The sequence below is a fragment of the Panthera tigris genome, chromosome B4 (assembly GCF_018350195.1).
Source record: "Panthera tigris isolate Pti1 chromosome B4, P.tigris_Pti1_mat1.1, whole genome shotgun sequence".
Classification (NCBI taxonomy): domain Eukaryota; kingdom Metazoa; phylum Chordata; class Mammalia; order Carnivora; family Felidae; genus Panthera; species Panthera tigris.
In genome coordinates, this window is record NC_056666.1 from 47,044,159 (window position 1) to 47,066,605 (window position 22,447).

At 43.7% G+C, this 22,447-nt stretch overlaps 1 protein-coding gene across 1 annotated transcript in view; it reads right to left on the reverse strand.

The window, feature by feature from the left end:
* GRIN2B (glutamate ionotropic receptor NMDA type subunit 2B) overlaps positions 1–22,447 on the reverse strand; it is a 411,355-nt gene that overhangs the window by 266,127 nt on the left and 122,781 nt on the right. The gene's annotated exons all lie outside the window — the stretch shown is intronic.

A 22,447-nucleotide genomic window follows, 5' to 3' on the forward strand; every position in this document is an offset into this window, starting at 1 on the left:
AACACCGGGCCAAGGAAAAACACCTTGGAAATACCATTACACCATCTGTTATGTTCTCCAGAATATACAGACACGTGCACACACATGTACACACACACCCAAAATTTTGGTTGCCATCAGGTTGCTGATTACTCTGAGTATAATCTTCCAGCCACCTGCGTCCACATCAAATATTTCCAGGAGCCATTCACATTTGATCCAGTTTTTACATTTTTCCAATTTTTCATGGATGATCAAAATCAAAACCTCCTTCAAAATAAAGATTAATCATACTTTCTTTTCTCTCTTAAAATGTCTGCACCTTCAGACTTTCACAGTGTATTAAATCCGTGTGGCAGGACTTCTAGAAACACCAGAAAAGCTCCTGGAAAGTGAACAGTATCTAATTCTAAAACATCTGGTAATTGATAAATATTAAATAGCCAGAAGACATCGATTAGGGCTAGAACATTTCAACATTTCAAAAGTCACACAAGGGTCTGTTTTTGAAAGAGGCATTTTTAAAAACATAACAGGTACAAGTTGTAAATCTATCAAGATCTCATTTCCGGGGCACCGGGGTGGCTCAGTGGGTTGAGCGTCCGACTTCGGCTCAGGTCATGATCTCACAGCTCAGCCCGTAGGATCAAGTCCCATGTCGGGCTCTGTGCTGACGGCTCAGAGCCTAGAGCCTGCTTCGGATTCTGTCTCCCTCTCTCTGCCCCTCCCCTCCTTAGGCTCTGTCTCTGGCTCTGGCTCTCTCTCAAAAATAAACACTTAAACATTTTTTAAAGAATAATAATAATAAAAGATCTTATCATTTGCCATGTCCAACACGACTCAGATTCGTATAAGTTGCTTGCAGCATATCACCAAATCACGGAAATGTGTCATGTTATGCTGGCATGCATCTCTCTTCCTGTTTGTGTCTATGTGTTCTATTTACGCTGCCCAGTGTAAAATGGTGTTTAATATACATCTTAGAGCCAATGTTATCAAAATATATTTCAGCCTACATTCAACAACTCTGGAGTAGGCCAACAACCTAGTACATTTTCTCCTCGTTATCACCTCGGTAAGAGTCCCTTGCCAGGATCTGGCTAGGAGGCTTATATCTGACAAAGCTTAATGAAGTGTTAATGAAGGGAAAATGTACCAGCCCATTCTGGGCTTTGTTCAGAACAGGTTTAAGAGTATTCTGGCAAAAAGCTTTAATAGTGGATCTTTTCCCCCACCCCAAGAGAGGACAGAGAAAGGTGTATACTTGGGTTCGCCATCTTTTGCTTGAATGATGTTGCCTGTTGTTCATGAATGCTGAAGTTTAATCCTTGTCCGCATCTTCAAACTCCTCTGCGTGGGCCTTCACCTGTGAATTCTCCATCCTGGATACCTGCCCAACCTTTCCAATGGTCTGGGTTCCTCAGCATATAGATCTACTATAGCCAGAGCTTCTTTTTCTCCCCTATAAGTAACCGTGTGATCTCTTCCAGTCCCATTTGAGCTCTTTATTCAACTTAGATCTCATCAGCCAAAGTCCGCAAAGAATTCCCGGCCAAATCCTCTGTATCCCGTTTGACTCCCCTGTCCTGATCAGGCACCACAGGTTGCTCATTGCCACTAAACACACTTCAGCGTGCTTTACATGGTTCTCTTCTCCTACAGGCATTCATTACACTGGGGGCCCAAAGACTTAGATTCTAGTCCCAGATCTGCCACTTAGAATTTCTCAGTCTTAGATATATCAGTTAACTTCTTGGAGTCTTAGTTTTCTTCTCTGGAGAATGGGGATGATGATAGAAGTCATCTTCACTTCTCAGAGAGACAATCTAAGGCTGTATTTCCATCTTACACAATTATTGTATCAAATTAAGACAAGGTTGGGGCACCTGGGTGGCTCAGTCGGTTAGCGACCGACTTTGGCTCAGGTCTTGATCTCATGGTTTGTGAGTTCAAGCCCCACATCAGGCTCTGTGCTGATGACTCAGAGCCTGGAGCTGCTTCAGATTCTGTGTGTCTCCCTCTCTCTGCCCATCCCCTGCTTGTGCTCTGTCTTTCTCTCTCTCAAAAATAAGTAAACATTAAGTTTTTTTACAAAAATAAGACAAAGTACATAAATTCACTTTGAAAAACATTATAAAATATAAGATTTGGGTATATTTAAAAAATCTCCAACCACATATATTGTGGAGGTTGTTTTGTTTTGTTTTGTTTCTGATCTCTCTCTTGTTTTCGCTCTTCTTTCCTTCTAGAAGCCTCCTTGCTCTTCCAGTATGACTCTCCAGTTGCACAGAAATTTCCATGCATACTTGAGTCTCTCTTTCCTAAGTATCTTAGTTGGAGGAATACTATAAGATGGGAAGTGAAAGGGTGACCTCAGGGCTCCATTTCTGGAAGAAAGGGAAGACCTGTCTACAGCCTGTAGGTAGTTACTTTAATCACAGAAGCGTTCAACCAGACAGAATTGACTTTATCCAAATTTGCTTTCCATCTGCTTGCTCGTGGTTATCATAAATTCATACAATACCGAACATATAGGTCTTCCATCATATATAGTCCAAAAATTAGTTCAGTGATACTCACTTTTATCATTATCTGACAGATTCATTAATATACTTTCAATCAATTGTCTCAGGCCACATTGAGTGCAGATACAAGAGAACCAGGAAAAAAGATGTCATTCTCTCCCTCTCTACCCTAATTTCAGTTTGCTTTTGTCCCTCACCTCTAATCAGGAGCAATTCATTATGTCATATTTTCTGCTATGCTGTGCACTGCTATTAGACAGGACTGGTACTTTGCTGAGGTAAAAGTCCTACTAGAGACTGACCTGGTAATCTGGGAAACTAGGCCAACTCCAGGAGAGAACTGAGGTGGGGCCTCAGGCAAGTCACTTAATCTTTCTTGGCCTCAGTGTCCTTTACCATGACGTAAGGGCACCACACTAGACCCTAAGATCCATTCCAGGCTGAATGGTGCAGCACAATGACACATTCATCCAGACTTCTGTGAAGGGATTAGGACCAGGGTGGGGGGAGGATGAGGACACAGCTCTCCTTCTCAGGACACCCCTCTCCCTTCTTCACTGCATATAAGAGCTGTAGCCTTCTCTTGCAGCCCTCCGCATGCCAAACCTTCAGCAACTGTCAGAAAGGACACAGTTTAGAAGCTCATAATGTGACAATACAGGTTCATAGTTTGCCACTGTCCCTCATTTCCCTCTACTTTTAATCTACTGATGCCAACTCCTTTTTTAGATGTCCTCCCCCTATTCAACCGCTCCCCTTTGCTTCAATCGATATCTTCTTCTCTTAGACATCATGTCAGAAACTTCTAGAATGGATTTTCTGCCTGGCTTTTCGAGCTGACTACTGCAAACTCCTCATGATGGTCTCCCTGATCTTAGTTTGTAAAAAAAAAAAAAAAAAATCAGTCCTTCTCATCTAGTTTCTGTGCCATTTTCTCCTTTAGTGAAGCATTCTATGTGTTCTAAATCTCAATCCCTTCACTTTGCAGATGAAAAAAGTAAGACTAACAGAGATTAAGCGACCTGACCGGTCAAACAGCTATTGCTGGTTATGAGCAAGGAAGAGAACCAGGCTTCCTGACTGCAGTTTGGGTTGGGCTCTTTCCACTATAGCCCCAATGCCACTAAATGAATATTCCCATTCAACCCCATAGAGGAGCCAGAAGGAGGATAAGGTTTCCACTACCCCACCCCAGCCCCCCAGAAATAAGCAGCAGTATTCAATCCACTATACTACCTATCTGATCCAAAGTGAACTTTTAAAACAATATCCCCAGGCGCTCTTCCCTCAATTAAGATACTGGTGACACGTACCTCCCATTTTATATAATCCTTGCTGTGTATAATTGCCAATTGTGGGATTCTTTTTCAGTTCTTTGACATATGAGATTAAATCTTCTATAGACTCTTTATAGCTGCACCCTCCCCCAAACCCACTTAAACCAATGCTTTTCCTCTTATCGAGCGAGTGTGCCTGCTGATATGCTCCAACGCCACCATCACCTAGCCCAGCAGCTGCTATTAGTATCTATGTGAAAAGTAATTAAATCATTTCTGCAATTATTCTCTCGTGCTTATAAATAATTAAGGGTTGCACATTCTCCCGGAAGCCACAAAAGTCCCAGGAACAGTGACTGACGGGAGAGATGGATCGGGAAACGTGTCTTTGAAAGGAAGTGAAATTCAGTGAGGGGTGATGATGGAGGAAGCAAGAAATGGAGAATGAGGAATGGGCTAAGAGTTGGGAAAATGGAAACAGAAGCACAAAACAGGGATAAGAGAAGAATGGAGGAGGGAATGTTCCAGAGATATTGGTAAAATGAAAGAAAAAGAAAGAAGAAAAATAGTGTACTGGAATAGACTTAGTAACAAAAGAGGAAAAGGAAGATGTGCAGGCAGAGGCAGACTGAAAGAGGCCAGTTCTTTTTTATCACTATTTCACAGCTAAGGAAAGTGAGGCAGAGAAAAGTTAAGTAACCAGGCTACGGTCACAGAATTAATGTGGAAGAGAACCAGAATCTGAGTCCAGGTCTGTCTTGGTCTGAATCCTATAGATAATCTGTATACAATATCCTTAGGCCCTTAGAAATATTAAATGTGAATCCATAATGACCTCAAAATAAAAATTTTAATAAAAAAACATTTATTACTGATGTCTCTTATCAACAGATTAGCATTGGTCCATCCACAGCACCTCAGTCACACACCCTCTGTGACCAAGGGCATGAAAATGAAAGCTAGCGGCTGGAGGGCATCTCTGCCATGAGGGAGAAAGCTAGCAGGGTTCCACAAAGATAGGACACAAATATCCGTGGTTGGCCTCGTTAAATGCCAAGTCCTAACCAACTAAACCAACTTGCCACAGACTGTAAAACTAACGTTTGTCAGCTCCAAAAGTCGAGGACAGACCGCCTGGGAACTCTTAACTATGCCAGGTCCTAAGGTAGGCCATTGAGGGACCGCGACACTGACAGGATGAAGCATGAAGATGGCTGTGTGCACCACATAAAGTCTAAGTCATGTGCAAGAATGGGTCACGGCAGATGGGGACAGGACGAGGGGAGAGAAGGACAGAGAAACATGAACCAGAAATGAGATGATGGGGGAACAGGAAGAAGAGAGAGGAGGGTAAGGAGGGCAGACAGAAGGGGAAATCAAAGGATCTAAGAGAGGGAGAAACAAAGAAGGGCCCAGACACAGACAGGTTAGAAGGGGAGTTTGAGAGGGCAGTAAAAGGCAGCTAAGAAGTCTTCATACAAAATAAGGTTTGAGCCCTCTCCACATGGTGTGCAAAATTAAAACGGTCTAAAAATCCTCAGAGTTCACTGATTAATCTGGGCTTCCTAATTCTACTTGATTCTATTCTCCTTCCCAGAATGACTTAACAGCATAACGCTCTCCAAGGCTCCTGAGCAGGTTCTCTGCTGTCCCCTGCTCAGCCAGGGGTGACCTACACCCTTCTCAAGGGGCTGCCCTTCAGCCTTTCTGTTTGCAGCAAGGTCTCCCAGCAGAGTCTCACCTCAGGATTGATGAGGCTGCCCATGAACAGCACGATTTGCAGGAGTCAGGAAAGTACCTTCTGTTTTAAACATGTATGTCCCTTATGGCTCAACATGACATCTGAAATTCCGCTCGCACACATTTCTTCCTCTGAGTTAAAATATAAATGCCCATGGAGCAGGTCGCACATTGGTTGCTCTTATCTATTCAGACTGTGGCAATGACTTAATTATTTAGACTGTCTTCCAGTTTGAAATGGAACAGGGGCCCATCAGGAGGAAATAGTGGGGGGCTACACGGAGGACAGACCCAAGACTGAATGACATAGTGCTCCTTGGGAAAGCTCCACCAGTGGACAATGCAAGGAGCTGGGGGCAAGCAAAAGGGAGTACTCTAAGCAGCCAAGAGGCAGAAAAAGGACACTGGACAACTAAACAAGGTAGCAGTTATCAAGGGGAGAAAGGGGCATGGGGAAGGGGAATTTCAAAATGATTAAAAATACATTCTTTCCCAATTGTGTAACTTTTCACAGGGCTGACCATTAAGATGAGGATGACAGGGGCGCCTGGGTGGCGCAGTCGGTTGAGCGTCTGACTTCAGCCAGGTCACGATCTCGCGGTCCGTGAGTTCGAGCCCCGCATCAGGCTCTGGGCTGATGGCTCGGAGCCTGGAGCCTGTTTCCGATTCTGTGTCTCCCTCTCTCTCTGCCCCTCCCCCGTTCATGCTCTGTCTCTCTCTGTCCCAAAAATAAATAAAAAACGTTGAAAAAAATTTTTAAAAGATGAGGATGACAAATGTAGCCATGGTTGCCACTTGGAAGTCCCCCAAGCACAGAAATGACCCCTGTTCGAGCTCTGCCACTACCTTCCATCAGACAAGAAACCAGCTCCAGATATGTACAACTCACAGAAGCATCAGAGGCCCCTGCTGTTATGACTGGGGAGCCTCAAGATTGGAGCAAAAGCAGGACAAGGAACACATCCAAAGGAGAGGAAGTACCCTTCTGCCAGAGCATGTTGTAGAGCATTCAACCTCTGTCCAAATCCCCCTTCTCTGGCTAACAGACTAGTTTTCATAATATCAGCTGAATTAGTCTCCAAGAAGAACTGAAATGATGCCAGTAACTACTCAAGGTTAGTTCCCTTTCATTAACCAGTGACACCCCCTTCTGGGTTGCCCCAGAAACAGAAGGGCCCAAAGAAAGAACTTTCAGAATCTGACGGCCGCACAACTTTCCTCAGTAAAATTTGCCATCATCAGTCTCAGAGAACAACAATGATCAGAGAGCAGACCATTCACAACACAAGTGTTCCTGTCTCTTAGCTCTCTCTCGTATAGATGTGCTAGCTATCTGTGGGGGAAATCATATGGCAGGAGGGCAGGAGGAGAGCTGGGACTCTGGGTGCCATGCTTGCTCTTCACCCTACAGAGGCCCGTCTTGCTCAGTCTGAGAAAAACTTCCATGGGCAACGTGTGTGTAACCAGAGCTACCGCTGTTGCTGCTGTTGACACGTTCAGCAGAAGTTCCCCACTCCTCTCCTGCCTGCTTCTAGGAATCGGGCACTCACACTTCCTGTCCAAATTCCTCTATCCCTGGGCTCTGACCCTGGGACACAAGCCTTTTTTCCTACTTCCAGTATCAACTTCTGTTTCCAGAACCATCCACCTAGAGTGGGAGACCCTCTCTCTGTGATGTCTATTCAGAGGGGCTGTCGGGGAGGGCTCTGGCAGAGATCCCAGGCAAGCAGCCAGCAGGGGCCAAGGGGAAGAGAATTATTCACAGGATCACAGATGTTAGAGATGAAAAGAACTTGCAAAAACACATCTCACTCATCCATCCCACCTTGCAATGTAGGCCCTTTTCCAAGAGCATATGGCCTGTTCCCATCTGATTTCAAAGGATCTATCATTACCAACAAATATGCACCGAGCACGCTCTGTGTGCTCTGTGTTGTCCCAATCATGAGAGGAGGAGACAAATGGGCTCTTCCCCTCTGGAACGGGCTGCCATACTGACAGATAAATCTGCCTCTCACATGTGTTGCCTCAGCCCACCGCCATAACACCAGATACCTTTCACACACCTATCATTCTTGCACATAAACAGGCCTTTGATCGTCGTGGAAACTACCAGGGAGAGTACATGCTGATGGCCCAGCAAAAAGAGAGGTCCTTTGGGTACCACCTCTAGGAACTGGATTTCAGTCCAAGGTAACAGTAGTTACAGCTGATACGCTAAGACTATTCAGGAAGTAGAAGGAGATAGTTTGCTCCAAGACGTATAGCCATGCAGGACAGTGAGACAAAGATACTATTACTTCTTTGTCCATTTCACATCTGCTGAGATGTCAATTTCTCATCTGCTGCATTCTAACTGCTGCTTAGACTGGCATACATCTGATTTCACTTTCTCCTGACACACAGCAAGCTAGGAAAAACACACCCCGCCAATCCCAGAAATATCAGTGAAGAGTTTGATCTGACCTAGAAGTCAAATCCTGGGGCATCCACTTGGCAGTGTCCTGGGCTTCAGGGTCTCAGGCCCACTCTTGAGAGTTCAGAGTTTGGAAAGAACTCAGTCCATCAGACTGGGATTGACCCGGCAGTTTTGCTCACCCCCATGTCCTTCTCTCTTTGAATGTTCTTTCCCCTTCTTCTTGTCTCTCCTCCCATTCTCCCCTCTCTTTAAGAGCTGTGCTCTTGTTCTGAATGTTTGGGTCTTAATCGAGATGGGCTGGGCAAGGGAGGAATCACTTTTGCCTAAGCTCCAGTTGACTACATTCTGGACGGCTGGGATATTCCCCTCCCAGGTTAAGCTAGATGTCCCAAGAAGACCAAGTAAATGAAGTGTTCAAGAGGAAATGTAACACACTGCTGGTGTCCGTGGGCTTTCCTGTCAGTCAGGCAAGTGGTTCCATTTCCATTCGGCCATGGCCAGTGTGTCATCATGAGCCAGTTACCTTCCTTTCCCATCCTCAGTCTCTCCATCTTTAAAAGGAGAATAATCCTACTGCCTAAGCTCTAGGGCTCCTTCAAGGGTTAAACCTGCTAAACGCAAGTAAAGCACTATCTCATATAAACTGCAGCACTAACATGTAGTGGGCATTTGGTTTTTTTAAAGGAGAAAAATAGGAGGAAGCTGGCTTCTTATGAAAGCCCAGATCTAGCCACCACCCAGGTCTCTTACCACCCAGCGAAAATCCAGGATTCCAAACACACCCCAAAGAGCATGCCAACTGAGCCTACACCAAGACACTTAACAGGCTGCATTCTAACTGAAAGTCAGAGACAAGGGGATGGTTGATTTTCCCCATGCCCAATTCCACGGCCTCTCCTTATCATTTCCACATTGCTCCCTTTCTTCTGTTTCCCTTTGCTCTTCTCCTCTTCTCCATTAGTGTCTTCCCATCTTCTTCCAACTCCCCTTCCTGTGTCTTCACCATTATTAAGCAGCCACATGAATGCATTGCACTGAGGACCATGAACAATAAAGCTCAACAGGTAGATAACTGATTATCACAAAACTTTATAATCGAAACAATATGCCGTGTTCTACTGACTGGGGTCCCCAAACCTGGTGGTATTTCAGAATCCCTTAAGAGAAATTTGTAAAAATAGCAATTAGTGGGGCTTGACTCCAAAAGGGTATTTAGGTACGGAACCAGAAAATCCATATTTCAACAAAATAATAATAAAATAAACTCCTCTGTTGATTCTCAGGGCCAGTCCCTTTAAGAACTACTACCACACAGGGGCGCTGGGGTGGCTCAGTTGGTTAAGCATCTGACTTTGGTTCAGCTCATGATCTCGTGGCTCGTGGTTTGTGTATTCAAGCCCTGCATCAGGCTCTGTGCTGGTAATGTGGAGAGCCTGCCTGAGATTCTTCCTCTCTCTCTCTGCCCCTTCCCCACTTGCTATTAATAAATAATTTAATTAATTAATTAATTAATTAAAAGAACCACTACCTCATATTGTACAACTAGACTACAGAAACTCTATCAAGCTCCTCCCTCCCTTTTCTGGATGTTTCTTAACTCCCTCTTTCCAACCATCGCTTTAGCATCCTAAATCATGCAGCTTTATATTTGAGAATTTACAATCTTTGCTTTTATATAAGCAGTGGGAACACTGCAGTGGTAAGAGAATGAAGGCCAAGGGGTTGGAGGGAGAGCTGGAAGGGCCATGCAGACAGTGGATCTGTGAAGGCAGAAGGAGCGAGAGGACAGATGGAAGGCCGTGGAAGTATGGGCAGGCAGAAGAAGGAAGAGGGAGGGGTGGGTGGCAGCCGTAAGCAGGAACTACAGTGGAGCCCAGCTTCCCGTGGAGTCTGTTGTCCTAGCAACACGACGATGCTCAAAGGTTGAAGGCTGCCGCTCCTTACAACTCTGGACAACATGTTGTCAAGGTAACAGAACGCATCCGAGACACATGGTGGCAGGCCAGGAGGACTTGGGCCGGTGCCAGAAGTCCTCAGCTCAAGGCAGGCGGCACTGATTGGCTGTGCCGTTACACTATCTCCCATTCTCAACACCCACACCTCTCACCTCAATATCTCACCCTGGTTGCTCCATCTTCTCAGTGCCTTTACCCCCATTTGGGAAAAGGGACAATTAAATCAAACTGCCACTACATAGACAGTCTAGGAACTGGCCTCAGGACACGGTGCATGGGAACTCCAAGAACTCAAAATGAGAGACAGCTCTTTAGTCAGGGTAGAGCCAATCACGATGCTTCTAACTTCCTACAATACTTTGCTCATTTGTTTACAGGTCTGTAAGCAACTTGTGTGGAAACAATGAAACAGAACAGAAAGCTACCTAATCCATAGATCTATCAAAAAAAAAATGATGCCTGATTCAAGAGGAATTTGTATTTCAATACTACTAGAAAGGGCAATAGCAGCCATTTATTCAAAACCAGGTGTAATGAGTCCTTTATAGGTTATTTTGTCTCCTAGTAACTCTTAGAAGTTGATGAATATTAACTCCTTCATATCGATGAAACAAACAAACAAACACCAGATCACAGTAGTCATACAACGTAGCAAAAGGGCACCCAGCTTCTGAAAGATGGAGACAAGACTTAAAACGGCTCTAAGGTATATATTCTATCCACTCTACTGTCTCCATCTGAAAAGATGCTAAGTCAACTTCCATCACTCCCTTCTTACACCTTCTAGAATGAATTGCAAAATAGCCAAGTTGACGCCAAGACTCTCAGGCCATACACGATCTGGCCTCATAGTACCTTTTCAGCCTCAAATTCTACCATTGCCCCCACTGCCCACCACCCTCCAACTCAGACCATATGATACTCACCAAAAAAAGCCAAAGAGCAAAAACTTCCCCCCTTTTAGGCCTCCACACCAAAATGCTGCCCCTGATATCTTCATGCATCTTGATCCTTACCATACATCTCTCAAGTGCTATCTCCCCCTGAGACCTGTCCTGAAGACCCTAAGATAGCCCTACCTGATACCCCTTCCTGCTATTTTCATAAAAATATTTACCACTACCTAAAAGAATATTGTTTAATTCATATCTTTGTTTATTGTCAGTCAGTGCACCATGAGGATATGTCTCTCTTATTGACTCTATCTCCAGGACCTTGTACAGTTCCTGATATCCAGCAGATACCTAATAAATATTTTTTGAATGAATGAATAAGTAAATGAGAAAGGATGATGTTTGCTAAAAGAAGTTTCAAAATCTCCTGCTACTACCTCTGGAAATTTAATTGCACTGATTAAATTTAGTTGGTGATATTTTGCTGATTAGTATGTCAGTTGAATCGCATATGTTTATCTTTTGGAACTTCAAGAAAAAAAAAGCTTATTTCTTTCTGCTCCCTCCTTTGAAAGAAAGCTAATAAAAGTCCAGATTATCACTGGCGCCCCACTGCTTTGCATTAAAGGTTTTCTCTGCTACTTCAGAAGGCACCCCTAACTTGAGGCAGTCCTTTTTCCGTGTCTGGTTGCTAGAAATAAAGTGGACATGAGTGTTAAAACTCTAAGATGTGAGTGCCGAGTTGTTGACGGCTGGTATCTGGAAGATGTGAGGAAGAGAAGGGTGATGGAAAGAACAGCCTATAGACAGGTAGAAATGTATTTTCCAGCAATCAGAGATTAATTCTCACATCCATTTCCATTTGGATTTAAAATACTTTTCTTTTAATTGCAACTGACATTTGCTGCAATGAAATAATTAATTCAGTGATACATTTAACACGTATGTATTAAAGGCTTACTATGAGCCAACCAGTATGTTAGGTTCTGAGGATACAAAAATGAAAGAGACAAAGTTCCTGCCCTTAGGAAGCCTGCAGTCTAGCAGGGCAGGGCAGCTAATAAAAAAAGCTATTATGATGAATTACAGTTGTAATAAGGACTATGAAAATCACACAATGAAAGAGAATAAAAAGGAAAGAAGCAAGGGTTTTGATCTACAAGTAGAGAAGAATAAAAATCTGAAAGCACAAGGACTTCAGATTGGGAGACTAGCCCTAGCCTGGGCGGTACCATCCTGGGCACTGAAAAGGCTAAAGAGAATAGTCACTACATCCAAAAGCATACAAATGTGCACATACACACACACACACACACACACACACACACACACACACGAGCGTATGCATGCATATGCACACAAAACAGAGAATCAAATACAAAAATAAGGAGAGAGGAGTGTATAAAGGGAGGTCCCAGGGCTCAAAGACAAGCTTCGCTGCCCTGTAGTTCCATCAAAGGCTCCAGCAGGGGGGTAGCTGCCAAGAACACTGACTCTTCACCCTTCCGGCATTGTCCCAGGCCCCGGGGGTCGGCCAGAATGTCAGAGCACCACCACCTTGGGACAGAACTCCCAGAGTGCACACCTAATGACCACACAACTAGGTGAGTTCCAATCACTATGATGGCTCAGGTGCCTATTTACATCCTCCTCCTCACTCCTTCATTTATTCACATGGAAAACCTCTCATAGACACACACTGGCTGGCTCCTACTATTTGCCCCGTCTTTTCCAAGCACTTTCACTAACCTTACTCAATAACCTTAAGAAAATAGGAGCTATTTGTATCACCATTTAACAAGGAGGACTCGAAGGCTCAGAGAAGTTAAGTACTCTGCCAAAGATCACACAGTCAATGAGTAAGCCGGGAAAGCACCTAGGCAGTGAGATTCCAGAGACCCCCCTCTTAACTATGGTGTGGATATCACTTTCCTAGGGCCGCCATCACATATTACCACATACTCGGCGGCTGAAAACAACAAGATTCATTTTCTCACAGTTCTGAAGCCTGAAATCAAGGGTGTTGTCAGAGTCATGCTCTCTCTGAAGGCCCTAAGGGAAAATCACCCTTTGCTGCTGCCAGCTTCTAGTGGCTTCTCCGGCACGTTGTGGCTGACTCCAGCCTCTTCTCCTCTTTTAAAGCCCTCTCCTTTGTGTCTAGGTCTTCTCCTCTTCCACCTCTTAGAAGGACATTTGTCACTGGATTTAGGGCCACTTGGCTAATCCAAAATGATCTCATCATGAGATCCTTAACGATATCTGCCAAGACCCTTTTTTCCAAATCAGGTCACATTCACAGGTTACAGGAGTTAGGACATGGACGTATCTCTTGGGGGGACTGCCTCTCAACCCACTACAGTGTAGAGAGTGCACAGTCTAATAACTGTTCGTTGTTCATTAAAAGTTAGCTATTACTACGCATCAGACATTATGGCATGTGCTAGGAATACAAAAATTAGTAAAGCGTAGCCCTGGCCTACAATGAGCTCATTGTACAGCAAGTGGGACAGATAGGTAAATAAGCCAAGTTATAACAAAAGCATAAATAGGACACAGGTGGAGTGCAAAAAAAAAAAAAAAAAAGTCAATCCTGTGAAGAAGAGAGTCAGAAAAGGGTACACAGAAGTGCCACAACTTCTCTTCAAAAGTGGGCAGGTGTTTCTGAACGGACAAGGAAGAAGATATTCTAAGGACAGGAAGTAGCACAAACAAAGGCACAGAGATGCAAAACAGCCAGGACCAGTGAGGGAGCTATAAATAATTTAGTGTGGCTTAACATTACTGTTCAAGGGCGGGAGGTTAAGAGAAAATCCTGGAGAGGTAGCCTGGGACCAGATCAAAGAGGATGTCTTATTCCAAGCTGTGGGAAGCCAGTGCAGAGTTTTAAGCAAAAGTGTTGAACAATCAGATTTGAGTTTCTCAAGAATCACACAGGTCAGCCGTGTGTCAGGGCAGACGAGAGAGAAGGAGTGCCAGCACTGAGGTCATCACAGTGTCTGGAGGGACGAAGAGGAAGGTACCAAGGCTTCCTCACTGTTTGCTCGACCATCCTGAGGGGGAAGGGAGTGTCCTGGGTTGATTCCCAGACTGGCTAACTACCCTTCCTAGAACACTCTCTTGGTTTCTATAATGCCTCTCTGTCCTTGTTTTTCTCGTTCTTGTCTCATCTCCAATAATTAAGTACCTTAGCTCCTTTATCACCTCCACCCCCTCTGGCTATTCCTCAAAGGTAGTTCTGTCCTAAGGTAGTTGTCCTTGACCCACTCCCCTCCTCTTTCCACTTGTTCATTCTGAGCCATCTCATTTACCCTCCCGATTTCAACTACCCTCGCTTGCTAATGAGGTTCATATCTTTATTTCCAGCCCAAATCACTCCCTTTACCTCCAAGTCCAAAACCAACTGCTAACCAGACATTGCTGCTTGTATGACCTACCCATGTTCTAAACTGTACTCATCCTCCTTTGTACTGTCACCAAATCTATGACAAATCTAATTACTCTTGTCATCATAATTTCTGGCATAGCACTAAAAGGGTCAAGTGTTCAATGCTGCAGAAGGTCAAGAAAAAGAGAAAGTCCATTGGATGTGGCGTTTTGTAGAAAGTGAGAGATGAGGAAGTGAAAACAGCAATGTAACTACTCTTTAAGGAGCGGAACTGTCAAAAGAAAGAAGGAGGGAGAACTGGGGTCAAGAAAAGCTTTTATGCCTCTGTTTATTAATATGAGAGTGATCTGAGAATGTTCAATGAGGTAAGAAATGTATTTTGGTTAGAGCTATTTTTGACTGTTAGGTACTATCATACATACGGCAGGACACCAAACGTGCCTAGTTGCCAGGCTATAAATGCCAGAAGCACACACACACACACACACACACACACACACACACACAGGCACACACACTTTACAAAAGCAGTCATTACTATATCAAAAACCTCCCTGAAACATGTCCAAACATCTCCCGAGGACCACTAAGCTAGAAAAAAAAATGTCAGTGGAAAAGAATAAATTGATATTTAAGGGGAAAAAGGAAATAACTGATGAGCCAAGGTCCTAGTTCTGGAGGAAATGTGTGGAGATTAGACCAAAGGCACAAAAGCAGGGTTTAGTGGGAACCAAGAGAAATGACACATGAGAGATGTCTGGGCTTTGGAATCACACAGGCATTGGTTCAATTCCCAGACTGTTACTTATTTCCTTTGAGAGATACAACTGAGGGAACTACTGTCCCCAACCCTTTCCCCTTTGCCACCTCCCCCAGGTGGTGCAGAGGCTCCCACAGGGTTGACCATATGACATTGTTTGAGTTCATGACATTAGGGACATGGAGAAGACTCTCCCTGATCTAATACCCACGCACCAGCTTTTTCTATGGGCATGATGCCTAGAACTAGGGCAGCATCCTTATAGCCACGACAAAACTGCCACGGGAATCCCAGAGGTCAGCCCTGGTATCACTACATCACTGAGTTGCCGCCACCAGACCCTGTCTCCAGGTGCCTTATTCCGAGACACCAATAAGCACCTATTTGTTTAAGCCACTATGGGCAAGTAACTAAGCTAAAGGTCTTGGGCAAAACAGTTAACCTCTCTGATCTACAATTTCCTTATAAAGGACAAAATACATGCCTCATGAATTCAAGGAAGGAATTCAATAAAACAGCATTTTTAAGGTCATATAAGGTGACTAGCTCAGAGCTTGGCAAAAGTCAATGACCAATCAATGTTAGTTCTTTTCTCATGGCAACCTCCTAACAACCCATGATAATTTGGGTGTTCTCTGTCATGAAATAGAAAGGTAGCAATAATTGTTTTGTCCTTGGAAAAATGGAATCAAACTAGCCTTTAACATTACTCTCCTGCATGCTGGACCCTTAACCACAGAATCAAAATATGATTTTGAATAAAATATAGATCTAATGTCTAAGAATAAGGCAAAGAGAATCACAGTAGTCTCAGAAAGGGGAATAAAAATGTATCCTCTGTGTAAAAATCATAATCCAAGGCATTTTTCAAGAATATCAGTATAATCTATTTTTTTTTATTTTTCTATATATTTATTTATTTTTGAGAGACACAGCGTGAGGTAGGAGAGGGCAGATAGAGAGGGAGACACAGATTCTGAAGCAGGCTCCAGGCTCTAAGCTGTCAGCACAAAGCCTGATGCAGGGCTTGAACTCATGAACCGTGAGATCATGGCCTGAGCCGAAATCGGATGCTTAACTGACTGAGCCACCCAGGAGCCCCTATCAGTATAATCTATTAAAAGCTGGCTGGTGATAGTAAATTAACTACCCTCCTGTATATATATATATCACTACTTCCTACCCAGTACCTTTAATATGTCCCTTATCTAACAATTCACTTTTTCTTACATATAAACACTTCCAAATCTATGAGTGACCCTAGATTCAAACACTATTTTATTCTGCTTTCTTTTTTAATGTTCTTGACTTATCTTCATTGCTTATATCCTGTGTGTAACAGTTTATTGAAATCACTGTATGTCCCTGCTTTGAAAATCTTGGTAAGTCCTGATCATGTCACAATCGGTAATTACGTCACCACAGAGGCAGAACCCACTGAGATGCTGCTTATCCCCAGGCCTAAAATGAAGGGTATTAGCATCCCAAGGTTTTCTCTTTCAGTTAACAGGAAAACATTTAGGATCCCATATTCTTCAAGTGATTAGGTATGGTCTGGTACATGAAAAGACAAGAAAGCGTAAGGCCTACAATTTATCAAGCATTGTCTACCGTTCTTTATAAAGCTTACAACCCACTAATGAAGGTGTTATTTTGACGCCATTTTGTGAATGGAAGTTTCGAGACTCAGAGAGCTTAAAGAGCACAACTAAGGTCACATGGCTGGCGAATACACAGAACTCAAGCCGATCTGCTCCAAAGCCCGCATTCTCTCTGCGTTGTGCCACAGCCTTCCTGCAGACACACTATCACTTGCCTGGAAGATGTATGAGAAACAGGATGGCTGGTGCATTACTTTCTAGCACCAAGTACTTTCATGGCTATAAATGCCTAAAGCAATTTCTGGGGCCTCAGTTTCTCCAAGCATTAAAAACCGCATCTGTATTGGGGCACCTGGGTGGCTCAGTCGGATAAGCATCCGACTTTGGCTCAGGTCATGATTTCACGGTTGAGGGGTTCGAGCCCTGCGTCAGGCTCTGTGCCAACAGCTCAGAGCCTGGAGCCTGCTTCAGATTCTGTGTCTCCCTCTCTCTCTGCCCCTCCCCTGTTCACACTCTGTCTCTCTTAAAAATAAACATAATTTTTTTTTTTAAACCTGCATCTGGATTTCAACTGGCCAGTATCTTGAAAGCAAATCCTAGCTCCATCTTTAAAAGGGAGGGTGTGCTGGCCAACAAGAAACCTATTCCACAGTCACAGGTGGAAAGGCCTGGAATCCACACAGACCTAGGGCTGCACCACTGCAAAGCCTATAGGGTCTTAAGAGAACTGCTCACCCATCTTTCCCCAAAGTATAGTTCAAGGCAGAAGGGAAGATCCCAGCATTCTTCTGACTCCTCGGTGTGTGGAATGGGAGTCTCAAAATCAGCCAAAAAAAAAAAAAAAAAAAAGGTTTTCAAGTCAAACATACTTGGATTTGGATCCCAGTCCCACTATTTTTCTAACTGTGTCACTTCGGCCATGGTACGTAAACACCCCAATGTCGTTTGAACTAAAACAAGTACTACCACTTATGTCACAGGGTTGCAGAAGAATTAAAATACTCATTAACATCGTGCCTAGCACCAAGTCGGCACGCTCTATTAGCCTTTCTGCCCTCTTGTCTTCTCCAGTATGTCTTCACTGTACTCATCAAACCTGAAACACCACGGTTTGCTCTTGAAGTGTTCAGTCCCAAGGAATACCAGATGACAGACAACTAAAAGCAAGGTAAAAACACTGAAAGACACCCAATTCAAGGAAGAAGCACAGAGCGAAATATGAGTAGCAGAGCCATCTTGGTTTCAAGATTGGGCTGAATATGGAAACCCACGTGAGCAACTGGAAGGCAACAGTCTATTTACAGTGTCACACACATCACTGCTGGCTCACTCTCTGCAAATACATTGCATCAGATGCGTGTTGGGGGAGGCAGAGGCAATAGGGGGGACAGCAAGAAGAGATAGGGCCAATGAAGAGTAGGGGCCATCTTCTAGCCCCAGTTGGATTCACACTGTGGCATTCTGCACAGAAAATGAGAGTGCTATTCAAAGCATCAATCCTCAGCCAAACAACTTAGAAAGGAAAGAATCATAGCAACAGGCTCCAGAGTAAGATATTTTCACATGTCCTTTAATTAGGAACAAGTTAGGAATATGGTACAGATTACTGCCAGACCCTGACCCTCTACTCAGCATCCCCTCTTCTCTTCCATTCTTGCAGCATTACAGATTGGATCTTGTGTTCTCTTGTCTGATCCGACTGTAACTTCCACTTTCTGTTCTCCTTCCCACCTCTTGCCTAAACTATTTTCATTGACCCTCGTGCTAATGTCAGTAGGTCTGTCATTCCCTGTCACACGGCTCCTTAATCCCTCACCTGAAGCAACTGTTTCTACAGTAGTTTTCCAGAAATGTCCACATATTTTATTTCAGTTTCTCTTCAAAGTGTTGTAAAGTGGGGAGGGTAGAAGACAAAATTTAAATGTTATAAACTGTAGGCTGAGTGTCATCCAAGTTTACGTGGTTGGTTTGTTCAAATTTGCAAAGCTCATGAGAATGGAGACTAACACTCACGACTTCTAATTCTTACTTTAGGATTTTGTGAGGCAGAATTGTATCACTAGCAAGTATGAGCTTCAAAATAGGTACTGATGGAATGTGAATCCCATTCCCACTGCTCACAAGCTGTGGTATCTTGGATTAGTTATTTAACCTCTCTGAGCTAAAATCTGAAAACCCAAGAAAGATTTCAGCATATCAGCAGAGAAACCTCCTGAAAAGAAACAGAAGTACATCTAGCTTTAGTTCATTATTTGGACTGGGATGGGCATCCTAAATCCAGGATCTCAGGGAGAATAAAAGCAATTATAACAAGGCAAAATAAAGTAGGCTCTTTATACTCAGGTGGGGAACTGCCAAAAATCACCTCATCCATTTTTAAATGGTCTCCGTTACTATTCTAAACAGTCTTGTGTTACAGGCACCTAGCGGTACTTTCCTCGCTAAAGCTCTTCCATAGCCGAACATGCCTTTTTTGGCTGTGGCATGGCTATACCACCGATGAGCTTCGGCTTCCTGGTGGGGAAGGACCAAAGGTCCCACCCCACGTGTCAGAGCTCCTCCAGATTTTCACCTGAGCTCTCTTCTTGGACCGTGTCCAGCTCAGCAGTGTCTCTACAATTGGCCATGACTCTATTCAATTCCCCATCCTTTTCCTGTATCCTGAAGCCTCCTTTTCTTCAAATTGCCCCACAGAACCGTCAGCTTGGCCTACAGAACGCTGTGCTGGAAACTTGGTGAAGCTCTTGGTGAAGCTATGTATTATCTCACTGAATCGTCAACAACTCTACAATACATTCTGGATTATTGTCCCCATTACAACAGGCAAGGGAACCAAGGTTTAGAGTAAGTGGTTAGCAAGTGGTCCAGATTCCCACATCTAGAGGTGGTGGTTAAAACCAGCCCTGACTCCCAATTCTGAGCTTCAAACAGCTCTACTCTTCTAGCTCCAATGCTTCTTTCCACCATGGTATAAGGTTCATTTCCTCATTGGGAAAGTAGAACCCTCATTCATGTTTCTACTCATTAATTAGCATACGCAAAAAAAAGTGAGTACAAGCTATTGGGCCAGATACTGAACTTGTGCCTCTCTCCACTTTGGTCAAAAATCTTTGTTAACAGTGTTTTCTTCTGTTACGAACTCCTTCCATCAGGGACTTTATTCCTGTAATAGAATCTTCCACAAGAACACCTAATAAGTGGGCCTTATATGCAGCAAGCTAACAACAACAACAAAACTAAGGTAGAAACTGAGATGGCAACTACCCATCTCCTAGAAGGGGGAAACAAAATGGAAAGCTTAGTTATCATCCTTCAGATGGTACCTGTATCTCAGAGACTAGGCCTTAAACGTGGCAAAGCTGTATTTCTTGGTCCCATTTTCAGATGTTTTGTCCTGTGGCCGCACAGTTGATTCATAGTTGTCAAACTCTGTGTCCTCATTCTATGTTTGTAAAATATGGTCATGGTACTTAAAAATAAACTTCTATTTAAAAAAAAAAAACTGGCCTTAGAATTTGCGATGTTTTATTTTTGAAACTTGCCCCAAAAGCTTGTTTCTCTGAGATCTGGGGGATCTTTCTGTTTGCCTTCATACGAATCCTTTAAGCCAACAAATGGCCCTCTGCACAGCTGCTGGGAATCTTGGCCCCACAGCCCACTCAGCCGTGCTGGTTCCTGCTCTCCCTCCCCTGCAGCTACCAGCCATTTAGGTGCCTGACCCCTTAGGGCTAAGCCTCCAAACCTCCAGCTTCTGTGGCATCAGGACTTCCTTCCTTCTTCCTTTTCCTCTTTCTACTTACCTTTTGGAAATCTTTTCAGGTCAAAAGTCAGTTTGATATTTTTAGGCTATTTTAGGAAATTTCCTAAAAACCACTGCTTCTCCCCCTTTTTTGGGGGGGGGGTGGAGAGAGAAAAAAGATAAGATGGAATATTTGTTTGTCGTTCCATGGTAGGGAGGTGACGGGGGTGGGGGAGCATCTCATTACAATCACTTGCCTTCAATACTCCCTTTTACCCCCAGGGGTAGTCACCAGTAGGCCCGCTGTGGACTCAGGTTATACCTAAGGCTATACCATGTCATCTCTTCCTTACTGCTCAGATCCCAGTATCGCCATTATGAATGAAGTGGTGGGTTACTTTTAGTCAGGTAACACCTACCACAGCGCTGTATAATGGAGAAGTAAAGAACGGGAAGGTATGCGAGACCTTGACTAGCCTCTCCATTTTCTTGAAAGACAACAGAGCACGTGGCCTTTGGAGCCAGCAACCCATGTTAAAGTCCTGGCTGCCACTTACTGGCTACATCATTTCGGCTATGCTTTTTAATCTCTCAGGGCCTCAGTCTCCCCAACTGTCAAATGGAGATAAATAATATGACTTAGCTCACTGAGTCGTTAAGAGTATTAAATACGATAATGCCTGCAAAGAGCTGTGTGCTCAAGCAGATGGTAAACACTAAAGCACCTAGAACCAATCAATGGACAAAAGAGCCCAGTCTTTGCGTCTTACCTCATATTATTATATCGTTATTATGCATTTGTAAGAGATACAACAGAGAAGCAGCTGAGCAGTGTAGCCAGTAACCTCTTCTAGTGGGGCAGGGGCAGGTTATTATGAAATAACGCATTTGTAAGAGATACAACAGAGAAGCAGCTGAGCAGTGTAGCCAGTAACCTCTTCTAGTGGGGCAGGGGCAGGTTATTATGAAATAACATAAGTTGCACAATAGCCTGAATAACAACAACAACAAACCATTTTCATTTGTCGTGCTCTCAAGATAAGTATACACTTATTTATGACTCAAAAATTTGGCTCATCCACCTTGGCATTCTTTCAGTGCAATACCATGCCCTCAAAATACCACTCCTAAAATATAATCAGCGGAGGAAAATGATGTTAAAAACGTCTACCTGAAGCAAAAGCTCAAAGGGTTGGTAACAGTTAGTCTACATTTTCCATTCTGCTTAAGTTTATCCCACTGCCCTTAGCATGGGTTTCCGGTGCCAGAATGTGTTTTCTAATATCTCTTCCTGTGCCCATGTGAATGGAACAATACCTTTCTCATATGCAGCTGAGGTCCCTCCACCTAGTACTTCATTCAACTTGACCTTTCCTAGACTGAATGAAGGAAGCTCCAAAACAGAAGTGAGTCATCTCTGCCTGCCGACAGATGGCAGTAATGATCGCGCACGGTTGTTTTAGCCTGCTAAACCCTGCACTGTGGTGGTTCTTGGCATGCTTGTGGTGTCTGTGCTAGCTTTTGGGGTGTTTACAAACATCATTAACCCCACAGCATGTCTTTTAAGTACGAAACGAAAGACGGTTTCAAAAGTAATGATAAGAAGTGGAAGATGACAATGCAAAGATAGGGACCCTTTAAAAAACCCAACGTGATGGAAAACAATAAAAATTGCACTGGGGGTGAAATGAATCATTCTAAGATATGAATAACCGCGAAGGGCAATACATATGTGAGAAGGGCTGTCCCTAAGCAATGAGCTGTAATCAATAAAGCAAGGGAACATATCTGAGTAAGTGGAAAATGTCAAAACAAAACATAACCACAAAGAAAACACTTTGTGCAATTAAAGAATAGGCATCAGTGTCCGATGATAATTAACTTGTCATAGAACAATTAATCTAATGTTAATGTACAAGAGTCTACTATTTATTTGAGGCCTTAAAGCTGAGGTGCTCAACCTTAACCACACACTAGAATCACACGGGAAGCTTTTGAGACTCCGGACGCCCAGGCTGCATCTGGGCGGTTCAGAATCTCTGGGGGAAGGATTCAGGCATCAGTAGTGTTGAGAGCTCCTCAGTTGATTCCAATGTGAGACCCGGGTTAAGAACCATTGCCTTCAAATCTAAGCATGGAGAAAAGGCAGCTACTACTGGCTCCGTGGATTAAAA